Source organism: Protopterus annectens, chromosome 5.part1, assembly GCF_019279795.1.
Source record: "Protopterus annectens isolate FY-2018-M chromosome 5.part1, PAN1.0, whole genome shotgun sequence".
Lineage (NCBI taxonomy): Eukaryota > Metazoa > Chordata > Ceratodontiformes > Protopteridae > Protopterus > Protopterus annectens.
In genome coordinates, this window is record NC_056736.1 from 146,149,343 (window position 1) to 146,166,811 (window position 17,469).

The following is a 17,469-nucleotide window of genomic DNA, read 5'->3' on the forward strand; positions in this document are numbered from 1 at the left end:
AAACCATTCATCTTGCTAATTTGGAACTCTGGTGTTGCAACAATATTTCGCTTGCACGCTGTTCTGTTGCTTCTCCTGTCTGCAAGTCATATATAATAATGAATTTCTGACCCGGAATAGAATCTCTAGGAAACATGTACCATGAATTGGAGTTGTTACACTTTATTGAAGTTCCGTCCTTGGTTTTTTTTTGATGTAAAGAGATCATTTCTAGCACATCTTTGGGGCAACAGTCATGACCTGAGCAGATATACATTAGAAACAGTTAAGAAATGTGTTTCCTAGTGACTAAAAGATTGTTGAAAATATTTTACCATTGTTTAAATAATTGGGCAATGTACATTAATTACAGAGCTGCAGGAGGTGCTCCAATACTTTTGTTAACATCGTTTGTGTACCATCTGTCAAATGACTACCGCAGTTTAACTGATACAGCTGTATGTTATGCTTCTGTACGTACAGGAATGTGTCAAGTTTATTTGATGCTGACACTTTTTGAGCCTGACTATGATTAAACAAAACAATGTCTGAGCTTATCTATCTTTGGGTATGCTTAATTTTATCAAAATACCAAAAGGACAACAAATGAGAGACATATTTATTTATTTTTATTTATTTAACATTTGTTTACTGGGAAAGTCTGATGGGACACAGGTCCTTTTTCAGTGGAGGCCCAGGGAGAAAAGCTCCATGAGTAACAATAAATTTTAATGCACAAATTACAATACTCAACAAAGTATAAAGTAAACAAAGTATAGTATACATAAGAAAATACAAATTTGTTATATGATGACAACAAAACCTAGGCTTTGAACCTAGCTAGTACTATTTGTAAAGTATAACTTATGTCAATATATAAGGTTAAGACAGGCCGGTAGGAATAAAAGATTAAACACAGGGAAAGAAGATGGATATGGTTGGGGTATACTGTGATGTATCACAGCATTCACGAGGGGTTAGTACAGGAACAAAGCCACTTTTTTTTTAGATAAGCTTTAAGTGATGGCTTAAAGTGGTTAGTGGATGAGATTGAGAGAATGGATTTAGGAAGGGGGTTCTATATACAAGATATATAGCTGGAAAATAAAGATTCTCCTGCAGTGCTGTTGGCCTTGGAAACGGTGAGTAAGTTCTTATTGTTAGAGCAAAGTGGTCTGCTGGAACTGTAAGGGAGAATGTGATTTTGTAGTGCAGGGATTCTGCTTGGTTGTGTTACAATTTTGTGAGTTAGAGAGAGTTGATTGTAAAGGATAATGTTGGGAAGTTCAAACCAGTCCAGTATCCTTAAAGCTGTACAATGATGTGTTCTATATGGGCAGTCAGATGCAAACTTAGCAATTTTATTATAACGTGCTTCTAGCTTAGGTCAGTTTTCATAAGATTATTTAAAACTGGAGAGGCATATAGTAAAGTAGAGAGCAGATGGATTTGTGCTAATGTAATTTTGACCATTTTAGTCAGGAACATTTTGTATCTGTATAGACTTCCAAGTTTCTTTTGGACTTTTTTATTGTTAGGGAGACATGCAAGTCAAATTTTAGGTTATTGTCTATTACCACTCCAAGAAACTTTGTATGGGTTTTGGGGGAGATGACAGTAATTGTATTTGGCTATTATGTTAAATGGTGGGCATGAGATAGATGTCTTGTTAGGTTGGATGAGTAATAATTTAGTTTTCTGTTGATGGACCTATACAAACTTCCATACATCGTAAATTTATAGATGGGAGCCAGTATTTGTATGGCACCAGCTGTCATTCCCCATACACAATAAAATCCCTACCTTACGGGGAACTAGTAAGGTTATTCAGAATTCATAATAATGAAGTAGATCTGCATAAGGAAGTCCGCCAAACATTGCTCATGTTTTTGCGGAGGGGATACGATAGGGATTCTATGGTGGAAGCTGTGGGGGAAATTGATGGATTAAATTCTATACAAGATTATAAATATAAGAGTAAAAAGAGTGTGCATGAGACAGATAGTGTAGGTAAAATGTTTTTCATTACAATTTATAACATTTTGAGTGAAAAGATTTGGAACTTAGTCAATTATTACTGGACTTTTCTAAAAAGAGGTGTTAAGCTAAACAAAATAATTTGCAATAGGCCTTCCATTTCATATAGAAGGGGACAGAAATTAAAAGACAAATTAGTCAAAGCTTATTTTGTTCTACCTGAAGAAAATGTCATGTTACCTTTAAGATGTGTTGGTACTGTGCTCTGTCATAATTGTAATGTGTGTAAGTGTTATCATTCTTAGCTTTAGTAAAATCAATGGTAAGAAATTTGAACCTGCTAATAGATTTTCCTGCGATACTGATTGTATTATATATTGTCTTAGATGTCCCTGCAACCTGTTCTGTATTGGAGAGAGTAAAAGAAAGTTTATGACTAGGTTGCAGGAAGACATTAGCGACATCAAAAAACAAAGAGCAGAAAGTTCTATTGCTGTTCATTTTATGGAAAGACATGGTGATTCTACACTGTTACAAGCCACAGTTTTAGAAAAAATGTTTGTTAGACTTGGAGATGTTTCATTGTTAAAAAATATATTATTGTATAAAGAAGCTGTTTTGTTTTAAAATATAACACTCGTTTACCAGGGGGACTGAATCATCAGATGAATTGGAAATACATGCTTTAGTTAATTATTTTATTGTTTAATTGTTTGATTGTTTTATTGGCTGTTATGGTGTTCTCTCTCTCTCTCTCTCTCTATATATATATATATATATATATATGTATATATATATATATATATATATATATATATATATATATATATATATATGTATATATATATATATATATATATATATATATATATATATATATATATATATATAGATATATAGATATATATATATATATATATATGGAAAGTTTTTGTAAAGGAATATTACTTCTTGAAGGCTTTCATTCGAAAGATATGCATAAATGGGCGTGCCTTCGTTGAAGGTTGGACGTCGAGCTGGCACCTCGGCGTTCATAAAAATCTACTGCCAATCATTAGCGGACCGGAGTTCCTCTGTGGCAACCCCTAACCGGGAAAAAGCCAAAAGACAAACAACAACTTCTTGAAGGCTTTTTTGGCCGAGGCGATAAAGTGCAATAAATTTGAATTTGGATTTTTATTCTCTTGTTTTTTCCTACTTTGTGAGTGTTTTGGTGGTTTTGGAGTAATAATTTAGTTTTGTTTGGTACCAGGATTAGATGGGCATTGGCTAACCATGTTTCATCAGAAGTGAAAGATTCCTGTGTTTGAGAATGAAGAGCTGAGAGAGAAGTGGCAGCACAGATAAGTGCTGAATCGTCTGCATACCGTATTATAGAACCATGTGGAGTAGCTGTGTGTAGATTATTAGTAAAGAGGGAGAAAAAGATTGGGGCCAAGATAGATCCTTGTGGGACACCAGTGGATAAAGGAAGGCATGGCGAGATTGTTGATGGCCAGAAAAATAGTTATTAAGCAAAGCTGTGGCAGATGGTGAGAAGGACAGTTCAGTTAGGGCATGCATTAGTTTGGAATGGAAGACCATATCAAAAGCTTTTGATAGGTCTAGAAGGATGGCAGATACAAAGTTGTTGTTATTCCTGTGATGGTTTATGGTATTAATGAAGGATAAGAGAGCAGTAGTTGTACTACGCGATGGGTGAAACCCATGTTGAGTGTTTGAGAGAAGGTTATTTGTTATCAAGAATTTCATGACCTGGAGAGGAATGCACCTTTCGAGTAGCTTAGAAAGAGGTGAAAGATTAGCCATTGGATAATAGTTTGTCAGTTCTGTGGAAGGTCCCCCTTTATGAAGTGGGATTACATGGGAGATTTTCCACACCTGAGGAACCTTGCTTTTGAGAATGGATCTATTTATAAGGACTGATAGTGGGAAGGCTATAGATTCAGCTGCAATTCTGAGGTATTTACTGGGTTAGTTATCTATGGCAGGTGTAGTAGGTTTTAGTTTCTAGAGTATTGTTTTATAGTGGCTGTAGGAACTGGAGAGAAAGAGAACAAGGCATTGCTAGCTGTAGACTTGGCTGATTTGGTATCAGGAGTAGAAGTTTGCTGCTTGGAAAGGGCAATTATAGATTCAGTAAAATGTTTGTTAAAAATGGTAGCTATGCTATTAGAATTGTTGTGGATGTTTGGGGTTGATGTAGTAGATTTTCCTGGGTGAAGGATTGAGTTTATAGCAGGCCAGAGTTTTTGAGGGTTTTTTTTGGCATGTCTTTTGAATGTTATGATAGAAATTTATTTTATTCTGTTTTATTAGTTTTTTTTGCTTTATTTCTAAGTTTCTGATACTGTTGTTTAGAAACTACTATGTTAGTCATATGTCATAGTTCCCAGGCTTTATCTCTAGTTTTCAGAAGGGCCCTAGTGTCTCTGCTTACCCAGGGGGTATAGCTTGATTTTATTCTGATGGTTCTAACAGGGGCATGTGCATTTAATAAATCTAAAAAGGATTAATTAAAGTGGTTCACTGCGTCATCTAGGTCAAGGTATTTGAGCGGAGTCCAATTGCACCTTTGTAGGTCAGCTAGGAAGTTGCCAAGATTAAAGTTATGTTTTTTTAAGTTGTTTAAACATAGTAGGTTTTGGTGGGAGGTGGTCAATCAGACCATCAGGAATGCAACCTGGTTGGAATGAGTGAGAGGAGTTATTTAGTAAAAAACAATCCAAGGCCGATTGTTTTTTACTAGCTTTATCTATTTGGGTAGGTTCTTGAATAGTTTGTTTAAAACCGTGCAAGTTTATGTGATGCGTGGTGTGATCAGTGTCACATGCAAGCCAGTCTAAATTAAAATCACCCAGTATGAATGTCTTCTGACTAAGGGTACTACTTGCCCAGTGCAATAAATGTTCTATAGTTGAGGTATTATTTTTAGGTGGGGTATAGCAGCCAATTAAATTAAGTGTTTTTCTTGAATTTATAGTTAGTGTGGTATAGATGATTTCTGCACTGTCGAGTTGTGGGGTTTTGCAGTCAAGGAAAGTTAAAGTGAGATGATCTTTAAAAAGAATAGCAACTCCACCTCCTCTTTTGTTTTGTCTATCCATCCATAGTATGGATTAACTTGGGGGTAGTATTTCATCATTTTTTATACCTGGTTTTAGCCATGTTTCAGTGATTATTACTATGTCTGGGGAGTATGGGGCTAGAGTGGCATGGAGGATGTCTAATTTGTTGGCTATACTTCTAATGTTAATGTTCATTAATGATAGGTCTGATTTTTTTTCTGTTTGGGACTGGATGTGTAGGAGTGCTAAGACTAAAGTGACTAGGAGGATTGGTGTTATCTGAGAGTGGTACAGGGTTTGGGTGGATGTCACCAGTAAGCAGTAGCCTAGAGACAATGCTGGTACATAATTTCAATGATTTGATAAGCTCATTGTTGAATAACTGGGGGTTATAGTGACTATCTTTAGTAGGTATTATTTTACGTGGAAAATATTGGAGACTAGTAATACTGACAAGTGAAGGAGAGACGGTGAGATATGTACATGGAGTAGTATGGTAAGGTGGGTTAGTGGTGTGATGAAATGTGGTTGTCTGAAATATGTTGTGGTGATAAGTAGTGAGGTGAGACAGTAATATGAGTGTAATAAGAAGTGATAGGTGAAAATGTTGTAGGTCTAAGAGGTGCAACCAGGATAACTGGAAGTGCATGTTACTGGATGGCTAGATTGAGGGAGTGTCAGCCTAGTGATTAAGAGTAGAAGCACAGGGGGCGGGTGGATATGGGGGCAGGGTAAGGGAGCAGAATGAAAAACACTCCACTCCTTCACATGAACCAGGAATCAAGCCAAGAAGCTGGAACACCAGAGAATAAGGTTAAAGCCTTTATTCCAACATGAAGAATAATATAAACTTGTAGTTAAGCACTTTCATCTGTCTGGACATCATCAGAACTGAAAGCTCAACCCAATCAGCAGTTTAACTAGAATGAAAATAGCCACATGATCAATTAAAACTAATTGAAATTAATTAAGATAAAATATCTAAAACTACATATACAAAAATACAATTAACTAGAATACATATAATACTATAATATTCTATTGTATGTATACAGTAAAATTAAAACAGTGAATTTTAGAATTAAAACAATTAGCATTCCAAACTTCTAAGCTGTAAAATAGATGCAATAGAGCAAGCATCATTCAACCCAGGCTACACATAAGAATTGAGCCTGAGTTGCCATTTCAGTTCCCTGAGTAACAAATGTTCTTCACTGATTTTACCCCTTTCATCTCTCCTAAGTTCTTCTATCACAAAATAACCACATTTGTGTTCTGGGGCTTTTACAATATGCTTGTACAATGCGTCAGTATCCCTCTTATTGAAAATGTCCCTCTCATGCTCATAGGTCCTGTTCCTAACATGTTTAATAGCTTTGCCTATATAATAGGCAGGACAATGTAAACAGCAAGCTGCATATACAACCCATTTAGTACAACAATTGTACTTTCCCTTAACAAAAATTATTTGTCCATTCAAGACAAACTGTCCCCCTACCATAATATGAGGACACATGTTACAACATCCACATTTAAACATACCTTGTAATCCACTGGACCCACATTTACTAAAGTCAGTTTTATTCCCTCTCTCTAATAGTTGTTTAAAACTAAAGTCCTTCCTATAGACAACTGTTGGCCCATCACCCAATATTTTACACATATGTGGGTTGACTGAAATCAATAACCAATTCTGCCGCAGAACTTGTACAATTTTTGGGCTGTTTAGTGAATAAGTACAAACAAAAGACTTCTTACAATTAAGCCTATGGGTTTCCACCAAATCAGTAGCTGCAGTTGAACCCAGATCTCCAGCCTCAATAGCTCTATTTTGAACTGTCATACCATTAATGTGTAACAGCGGAACATAAAAATCATTATTTCTCTTAACAGTTACTTCTTCAAAAATGGGTCTCAAGAACTCCAAGGGATACCCCTGTTTAATAAACATATTCAATAGGACCCCACATTTTACTTCAAAAGAATCATTCTCAAAAATCATCCTGGCCAATCTAACCAGTTGGCCTTTTACCACTAAGTTCTTCTGGTAGTAACGGTGTTGACTGTCAAAATGAAGGTAACTGTTAGAGAAAGTGGGTTTACGGAAAATATTAGATATAAAACACCTTCTAATACAGTCCTTAGTAATAGTTACACCCAAAGAAGAAATACTCTCATTACTATAGGAATGAGCAAATCTCAAAAAGGGTGTAGTTAAATTTATATATTGCAAAAAGCTATTGAGCCTGTCCATTCTACCCTTCCAGACAATAAAAATATCATCCAGAAAGCAGGTGCAAAGCGCAAATCCAGAACTAAAGGGGGAGTCAAAAATATAATGTTTTTCCCAAAAACTCATCACCAAATTAGCAAAACTGGGGACACAAGCTGCCCCCATTGCAACCCCCTTGATTTGCTTAAACAATTGTCCTTCAAAGAATAAAAAATTATTGGACAGGATCATTTAAGAGCACAAATAGTATTAATATGATCCTGTGACAAAAATCCAACTTCCACCAGACTATCTTCGAGCTACATAGGGCCTGTATCATGGGGAATAACTGAATAAAGGTCACATACATCAATAGTAACCAATAAGTAGTCACTGTGAAAGGGAACATTTCCTAATTTTGTTAAAAAGTCCCATGAATCTTTACAAATCTGAGAAAGGCTCACCACTGAAGGTTTTATCCAATAGTCAACAAATTTAGCAAAATAATAGGTTTTACACCTATTGCCATCCACTATGGATCTAAGGGGATGGTTTTGCATATCTTATGGATTTGCTGAATCCCGAATATACCTGCTACCACGGGCCACTTGTAATATAGGAAATCATATTCATCCAATTCAATCTGTCCTTGAAATAACATATTCAACAACTGTACATCCATTTTTGCATAAGCAATGTTTAGTTCATTTCTTGAAATTTCTTGGTATGTGTCAGTTAATAACTCATTCATTCTGTTGTTATAATCCACAAGGTCCATGATAACAGCCCCACCCCCTTATCAGGCTTCATTATACATAGAGATTTATCACAAACAAACTCAGACAGCAATTTCTGTTCAGCAGTACTTAAATTAGAATAACTGGTACCATGTTGTTGAATAATATTTCTGAAATCATTGGCACAAATTTGCTCAAATGTAGATAAAACACCTTGCATTGGAGGATTAAACTTACTAGATCTTTTTAACATATTGTTACATTCACTAATAGTATCAGGACAAACATTATCACCAAATAATAAAGCCAAATTGTGTGCCTGGATAAAAAGCTTTAAGTCAATTAAAGTCTGATCAACTCTCGCTCTGAAGTAATGAATAGAAATGAATTAAATCAGGCATACAATAAAATCAAGATGTTCTTTAGTGATCTATACACAGATGGTATTATAGATATTAATCAATATACTTATATTAATATGATGGCACCTAGAATTCCAAAAATCTTTGGTATACCAAAGTTACACAAAAATGTGTCAAATCCACCTTTTAGAGCTTTGGTAGATGCAAGGCAGTCCATAACTTATCCATCTGCAAAGCTTGTGGACTGCATTTTGAAAAAGTATGTGGGGTTAGAAACACAGATTCTTAAGGATTCTTGGTCCTTTTTAGAATATATTCAGAACTCACCATTTAACAAATCTGGGAATTTTCTAACCATTGACATCTGTGACTTGTATTCCTGTATTCCACACACAATAGGCACTGAATGGGTAGTCGACTTTATCAGAACCAAAGGAGCCCATGATAACGAATGCTTACTAGTGGAACAACTCCTAGATATAATTTTGGCAAATAACTTTATTTGGTTTGAAGGACTGTTATTCAAACAAAAGATAGGGGTAGCCATGGGCTCCCCAGTGGGCTCCAGTTTTGCCAACTTGGTCTTAGCCCACTGGGAAAACGAACATCTCCTAAGTAGTGAATGGATGAATAAAATATCCTGCTATAAAAGGTTCTTGGATGATATTTTTATCATCATCAATGGGGACGAACTAGTTGCAGACCAATTAGTCGACTACCTCAGTTCAACTACCCAATTTTTAAGGTTCACTAAAAATTTTCAGCAAATATCAATCAACTTCCTAGACGTATACTTGACTAAAAATTTAGACAAATATACGGCTAAAATTTATAGGAAGGAAACACATTGTAATAGTTATTTGCATTTTACAAGCATGCACCCCCACCACCAAAAGAAATCAGTTGTCAAAGGACAACTAGTCAGGGCTGCAAGAATGGTGACACTTGATCAGGATTTTGATGAAGAATGTACCCTTTTGTACGACATGTTCATAAATAGGGGATACCCGGATTCATTTTTACAAGCAATATTCCAGGAAGTAATTGAGAAAAGAAACAAGGGAACATACATACCAATTTTAAATTCTCAAACTAACCTAAGCACCCTATTAAGAAATGACAACAACTTAGAACAAACAGTTGTTACAGTCATAGACAGGGTTGAACATGAACCTGATGAACCAGTAGAAAATAAGCAAAATTTTACCATTGCATTCACATTTACCTATTGCATTGAGGCATTAAATATAGGTCAAATAGTGAAAAAATACTGGCGTTTTTTATCTTTAGACAAAGATCTATCACACATCTTTAATTTTGGCCCAACAATTACATACAGGAGGGGCTATAATTTAAAAAAACTATTAGAAACAAACCCTAAAATAAAGAAAATTAAAAGAGGCACCACAAAATGTGGAAGTTGTAAATATTGCCCATACATAGACACATCAGAAAATTTCAACATTAGAGATGAAATTTTTCATGTCAATGTATCCTGTAATTGTAACTCTAGGGCAGTAGTCTATCTAGCTCAATGCACAAAGTGCCCTTCATTCTATGTGGGCAAAACAGATAGACGACTTTGTGACAGAATATATGAGCATTGTTATGCTATAGCGAAAAATAAGGATGACAATGCCCTGGCTAGGCACTGCACAAAGAATTCAGAGCATACATTTAAATTTATGGTGATAAACCAAATTGTGCAAAACCATAAAGAATATGGGTTGGTTAATGATAATTTATTGAAACTCGAGCTTGAGAGAAGTGAACTTAAATGGCAAATAAGGTTAATGGCCTGTAGTTATCCAGGCCTAAACGAATTCCTCTCTATAGCATGTATTCTCAAAATTAAAAGTTTACTTAGATGAGGTACATAAACACCCAGCATGGAACATGTTTATAAAACTTTGGTTTTATAGAGTACTTATACAATTAGTAATTACTATTTGTGTAATTAAACATCAAATAAAATAGCTATAAAACAAGTTGTTTATTTTATAAAATAGAATGAAACAATATGTTTTTAATAAATAAGTTATGGATTAAAATACTTATATATATAATTTCATATTGGTATATTTACAGATATTATTTTTTGATTTATTTAACATTATATAGATGTTTTTAAATTTATATATTTATAAATTTACAGATATCATATTTATGGTATAATCAAATTTGATGGAATTACATGGTTTTACCATATTAAATATACTAAATAATATAGTTATTACTTGATTAGAAAACAACTGGGTAACTGAATTATATTTGTTTATTTTTCAAGTAGGATGGTATTATACATACACTAATAATTAGAGAATGTACAGTATTATGTTTAATATATTGTATATTTTAGGTCAAAACCTGTGTTCTTAGATAAATGTTAAATGCAGCAACATAATAATATAGTTATTTTACAAAGTAAGTTCTGTAGTTAGCCACAGGTGTAAAATGTATTATAGACCATTGCAATTAACCATACATTTTTTCTGTGTGCTTTAGCAATGCAGTACTGCATAAAGAAAACACATAGGTTTTATTTCTTTGTTAGCATACAATGTTTTTATCATTCTATTATTTGTTTTTAATGTTAAATGTTCATTATTATTGTGTTTAAACTATTGCCTGTGCTAAAACTTGACATGGCATGGGCGTTTCATTGATTAATTGTAAAAGATAGTTAATTTGTATAAAAGTGATAGTGGGAAAGGAAGTTGTTGTCTGATGAAGTTCCGGCACTGCTGGGACGAAAAACGCTTGGAGTGTTTAACGTGATTGTGTGAAAATAAACGCACTTGGATTTTTAAATTATTTACGCTATTTTGGATTTACTATCATCCTGCACCCTCAATTCGTTCCTTCCATCTGTGGTTTGTCACCTTTAGCCAAAAAAGCCACGCGCTGAACCGAAAAATCATTGTGAGAGTAATTAAAAATAAAGTAATTATTTGAGTTCAGTACCTAGTATGGGTATTAAATAGTGAGGTGAGACAGTAATATGAGTGTAGTAAGACATGATGGGTGAAGCATGTTGTAGGTCTAAGAGATGTAACCAGGATAACTGGAAGTACATGTTATTGGATGGCTAAAGTGAGGGAACATCAGCCTAGTGAATAAGAGTAGAAGCACAGGGGGCGGGTGAGATATAGGGACAGGGTAAGGGAGCAGATTGAGCCCGAAGGCCGAAAAAAGTGGGCAGAGCAAACCAACAACAGGAGGGAGTCCAAAAAAAAAAAAAACAATCAGGAGCCAGGAAATGTAAGTAAGACAATACACTATGTCAGAGCTTTTAACCTTACAGAAAACAAATGTTGCTAGCAAGCTCTTTAATGATGAGTAGAGGTAGAGGAATTGGGACATACCTAAAGTTTTGTTTTGGAATACTTTTGATCTTAGACTCTGGAGCTAACCTGTTTTCCATGCAGATGGAATAGGTATCTTATACGGGTCTATATTACATGATCAAAAATTCAGATGTTCGAACACGTAATGATCGACCCCAATTGAGCGAAACGGCAAAATGTCAAACACATAAACGGAAATCTCCGTAAGGGGAGCTTTCCATTTACTGCAATGTAGTGCGGTCTCCGAGTTGGTATATTTAAATAACAGGGGGTGTGGGGGTGCAAGGGGGCTTGCCCCCTTGCATAAAGCAGTTTAATGGTTTGTTTGGGTTTTTGTTATTTTTTTCCGACCATTCAACATTTTGCCAGTTTGGTCTAATGGGGTCGATCATTATGTGTTCAAACATCTGAATTTTCGATCACGTAATATAGACCCATCTTATGCAATTAACAGAGTACGTTGCCACCTGTTGGCCAACTTGATGCCATGCAGCTGTGCTCACCTCACAATGATAGTTACAAAGTGGGAGAAAATTGTTAAAATAATTCAATGACATTCACCTAATGATTAATTGTAAAGGAAGGCTTGTATATAAAAGTAAGTTGAGATTTCTCAGGGCTGATTTGAGCTTTTGCTGATACTTTGCTTCAGGACCGGGGAGGGGGGGGGGTGAATCACGAGGCTTGTGGATGGCCAGAGCAAACTGCAAAAAAAGAAAAAAGAGACAGAGTGTAAGCAGAAAGTGAATAGTACAGTTTTAGGAGAAATGAAGTCAAGCTTGGAGATACTAGAGGATATTAGTCAGAGAGTGATGTATCAGAGGATCATAGGAAGTTACTAGGCTATTGGCCTTGAGGCCATTATAAGCCTAGCCAAGAGTCTGGCCAATGTTTAGACAAATCAGCACCCGATGCTCATGTCCAGTAGGGACACAAGTGAAATCCAAGAGGTATATTTTCTGTTTCCCACCCAGTTATCCAGGTTGCACTTAAAAAAGGGGTATAGGATCATAGGAGCAAGATATCACTGCCAAGTCTCAAACCCAGGACCTTGTACACTTGAGTCAGAGCAACATACCTCTACGCCAAATCATCTGTAAGGATTATCAGAACACAGAGTGGGTACAAGAAATGGTACAGTAAGTAGCTACAGAGGTAAATGTCCAGGGAAGAGTAAAGAATCACAAAGAAGAGGAAACAGTGTCTAGGCAGATCATAATAGACAATTTTAACAGTGTACTAAGTCTAATAGGTTAAAGTAGCACCATAGTTAGGTAAGATACTGGTTAGAATGTGTAAAACACACTGTGTTTCTGTTTTCAAATACCAAATAAACACACAACTCTAGGTTTCTGCTTACTAATACCAAACATGGTTCTGCTTAGCAAAACCAACTAGCACTGTAGTTAGGTAAGATGCAGGTTAGATTTTGCAACAAACACTGTTTCTGCTTTTCAGATTACAAATAAATAATGTACATTTCTCCTTACAAATAGGTATGTTTCTGCTAACTAATACCAATTAGAACTGTAGTTAGGTAAGTTACAGGCTAGAACTTATAACAAATGCTGTGTTTCTGCTATTTGTATACAAAATAAACAGCAACTGTATGTTTTTGCTTCCTAATACTAAATACAGAATACTGTGGAGTAGATATCAATAAAGGAACTGTCTATGAAGCCACTCTAGCTGGCTAGGTAAGTTTAGATATGTTGTTGTTCTTCTGCCTTTTCCTGGTTAGGGGGCACCACAGTGGAACTCCGGTCCGCTAATGATTGGCAGTAGATTTTTATGGTGCTGAGGTGCCAGCTCAATGCCCAACCTTCAATGAAGGCACATCCATTTACACATGTCTCTTGAAAGCCACTCAACCACTGGGAGGACATGCAGACTCCACACCGAAGGCACTCCAGCCAAGAATCGAATGGGAGAACCTCTTGCTGTGAGGCAACAATGCTACTGCTGCACCACCGCGGCTTCTGTTAAGTTTAGATATGTAAGTACGCATATTCACACTGTAATAACCACCAAGCTCTACATATACAATGAGCAATAAAAAACATCACAGATTTGTCAGACACTAAATAGCAATAATAAATGTAGCACTAACATAGAACAGCATAAAAATCCTTGTGAATTATGACAGCAAACAGAAAAAGCTAAAAAGGCATATTCATATAAAAAGAAATATAAAAGGCAGTGAGCACACATAACAGACTAAAGGAAGCTCCTGCAGGTTGGGACTATACTACATTTTAAAGATGGCTCCCAGAGGAGTGGGTATTGATATAGCCTCCTATGAGAATAGCTCGGGGGGAGGGGGAAGTAGTAAATATCAATGTGAGATTAAGCAGATAGAACTGGTTGCAGAGCAAACTCCAGCAGGAGGGAGTACAAAAAAAAAAAAAAAATCAGGAGCCAGGAAATGTAAGTAACACAATACACTATGTCATAGCTTTTAACCTTACAGAAAATCACAAAAACCAACCAAACAGGACACACCACGAGAACTCAAAATATTTTCCAAATATCCTTTATTCCAAAACGATAACAGGAATGAGCGCTTTCGCGTGCTTCTTGCACGCTTCTTCAGATACAAATTACACAATTCAAACTAGTCCCTTATATACTTCCATAAGTGGTAAGCCCCATTAACCTATTAAGTAATCAATCAATCAAATATCAGTTAATGAATGCCTTGTTGTGTAAAAAACTTCAAGAAGAACTTCAAGAAAACTTAAAGTTCTACGTAAAGTATTAAATTCAAACACTAGTTACTAATAACTTCAGTAACAATCGCTCATTCAGGTGTTAATACATTATATTATAAAAAACGCACATCTTGCAGAATATTGTTGCGAGTCCGAACCTTATAAAACATTGAGAAACTTCATAAAACATAGCAGAAGCTAAATTGATAATACTTGCTCTGCAATCCACCTTTAAAAACTCATCTTAAAAACAAAAAATATATGTATATATATATTTGCAAAGAACAAAGTTCAAGCGAACCATCATATGTTAATCACCAATAACAATGGTATTTACATCAAATCTATGTATGTATATAAACCCATGTATTATTTAATTCTTAAAATATTATACATAAAATAGTCGACTTGTTCAAAAAAGTCATTATATAGTTTCGCTTGGATGGGTTCCACATTACCTTCAAATTTATATTTAATATGTATAAGTCCAATCGCATGAAAATTCTGTAAACCAACCATTAGACAAGTAAACCACCACAATGAATTAAAATTATTAAAATTTAAAATTGCCTGGCTATCTACATAACTTTCAATACTGGCTTCTTGTCAGCCATTCCTAAGATGTTCCTCACTGCATTCATGACAGACGTTAACCTGTATAAATAATCAAATGTATTGTGATGGTTGTCTAGTTCATTTTAACTGAACTACCTATTTAATCCCAAAATGTGTGTAATGCAGCCTCCTAGTGTTCAAGTGAACGTCTACTACTTCCTTGCATGGGTATTGCGCTGTCGTCACTTATGCAACAATCATTGCCTCTATCATCATAAACAGCTGAGGCAAACTAAAGACGAACAAGCTCTCGTACTCACTGTTTGATGTCAGATCATAATGCACAACTCTCAATAAGTTCTCTGATATCAACTGAGAACGAAGCCATGCACCCATCATACTTATTATGCATACCATTTTATTTTTATATATATGCATACCATTTTATTTTTATATATTTCATATACGTCCAACTGATGGCTCACAGAATCTAATATAACTAACTTAATATAGTGAAGCACTCTCAAAGAAGTGCTACCACTTAAACTCGCTCATCATTCTTCATTATAATTTCTCAATTATTGGAACTCAGGCTTCTGTAAATCACGCTAAAAACATATATGTTTCTACTTCTCTGAGCTTAACCCCATATACAAAATAAATATGAAAAATAATAAAAAATAAAACTTCTAACCCCAGACTAGAACATCTACGTACAATAAAATAAGGTAACGCCCATGTAGATCTGTTTTCCGTATTATATAATTATCTAGTCAAGATGCTGAATGCTGATCTTAATCCATTCATGTCTACTGTTGACCTAACTAAATATAGTAAGTAAGGATATGACTGGTGACACTATTGAATCTGGGTGAATTCAATAGAGAGAATATATATGTTTGGGTAACATTACCTTCAGACCTGTATGGTCCTGGTGTATATACTGTCACAGTCAACGTATTCATGGTTTTCTCTATATAATGACGTATGTGTAACCTCCTTCTACTTAAGCATCTCATATTGCTTATGCATCATATATAAGTACTACTCAACAATTAACATCAGTGTATAAATGGAAACTTAGCTGGCATCTAGTATGTTAGAATATTACCCCAAATGTTCATTGTATAAAGGGTTTGACACTAACATAGCTGTTTATTCCTGGTTCTCTATGCGCCCCTGCTCTAAAAATCCATTCCATCTCCAATCTTGCTAAAGTATTGCTGTTATCACCCATCCTAGGACCAATAGGCACTGTTTGTAATATTCTGAATTTAAAATGATGTGTTGGATTTGAATTTATATGTTTAGCTAATGCATTTAATTCCAGATGTTTCCGTATATCGTATACATGGTTATAAATGCGTTCTCTGAGTCTCCTCTTGGTAAGGCCTATATAAAAGGCTGGGCATAGATCGCAATTTGCCATGTATATTAAGTTCTTAGTGTTGCAATTGGTCCATATCCTGGGTGAAAATACAAAGTGACCATGTGGATGTTGATATTCTTGTATGTTATTGATATATGGGCACATACTACAGTGTTCACAAGGATAAGTGCCTGGGGTGTGAACATTACTTGCCCCAATGGAAATATTTTGATGTAATGGTGCTGAAAAAATAGTTTTCAGATTATCGCACGTCCGGAACACAAAACCAGGTTTCTCGCCAACTATCATCCTGGTATCATCTACTGTAATAAGGATGTTCCAATGTCTAGTTATAATATTCTTAATTTCATTGATATCATTGGTGTATTTCAAGATTAAATTAACCTTTCTATTACTATTATTATATATTGAAACTGATCCCTAACCTTACAGAAAACAAATGTTGCTAGCAAGCTCTTTAAGGATGACTAGCGCTAGGGGAATTGGGACTATAACTAAAGTTTTGTTTTGGAATAGTTTTGATCTTAGACTCTGGAGCTAACCTGTTTGCATACAGAGGGAATATGGATCTTATACAATTAGTAGAGTGTGTCACCACCTCATAGCCGACTTGCTGCCATTCAGCTGTGCTCACCTCACATTGATAGTCACAAAATAGGAGAAAATTGTTAAAATAATTAAATGACATTCACCTAATGATTAATTGTAAAGGAAGGCTTGTACATAAAAGTAAGTTGAGATTTCCCAGGGCTGATTTGAGCTTTTCCTGAAACTTTGCTTCAGAACCGGAGGTGGAGGGGGCGTGAATCCCATGGCTTGTGGATGGCCCAAGCAAACTAATGATTAATTGTAATGGAAGGTTTGTATATAAAAGTAAGTTGAGACTTCCCAGGGCTGATTTGAGCTTTTGTATTTTACTTCAGAACCGGTGATGGGGGGGTGAATCCCAAGGCTTGGGGGTGGCCCGATTCCCAGGGTGATTTGAGCTTCTGCTGAAACTTTGTATCAGAACTGGAGGTAGGGAGTTGCAAATCTCGAGGCTTGTGGATGGCCTGAGCAAAAGTGAGCACTGACAGCTGACTAAGGTAAACTCCTACACATTCGGACTACACTACATTTTAAAAATGGACA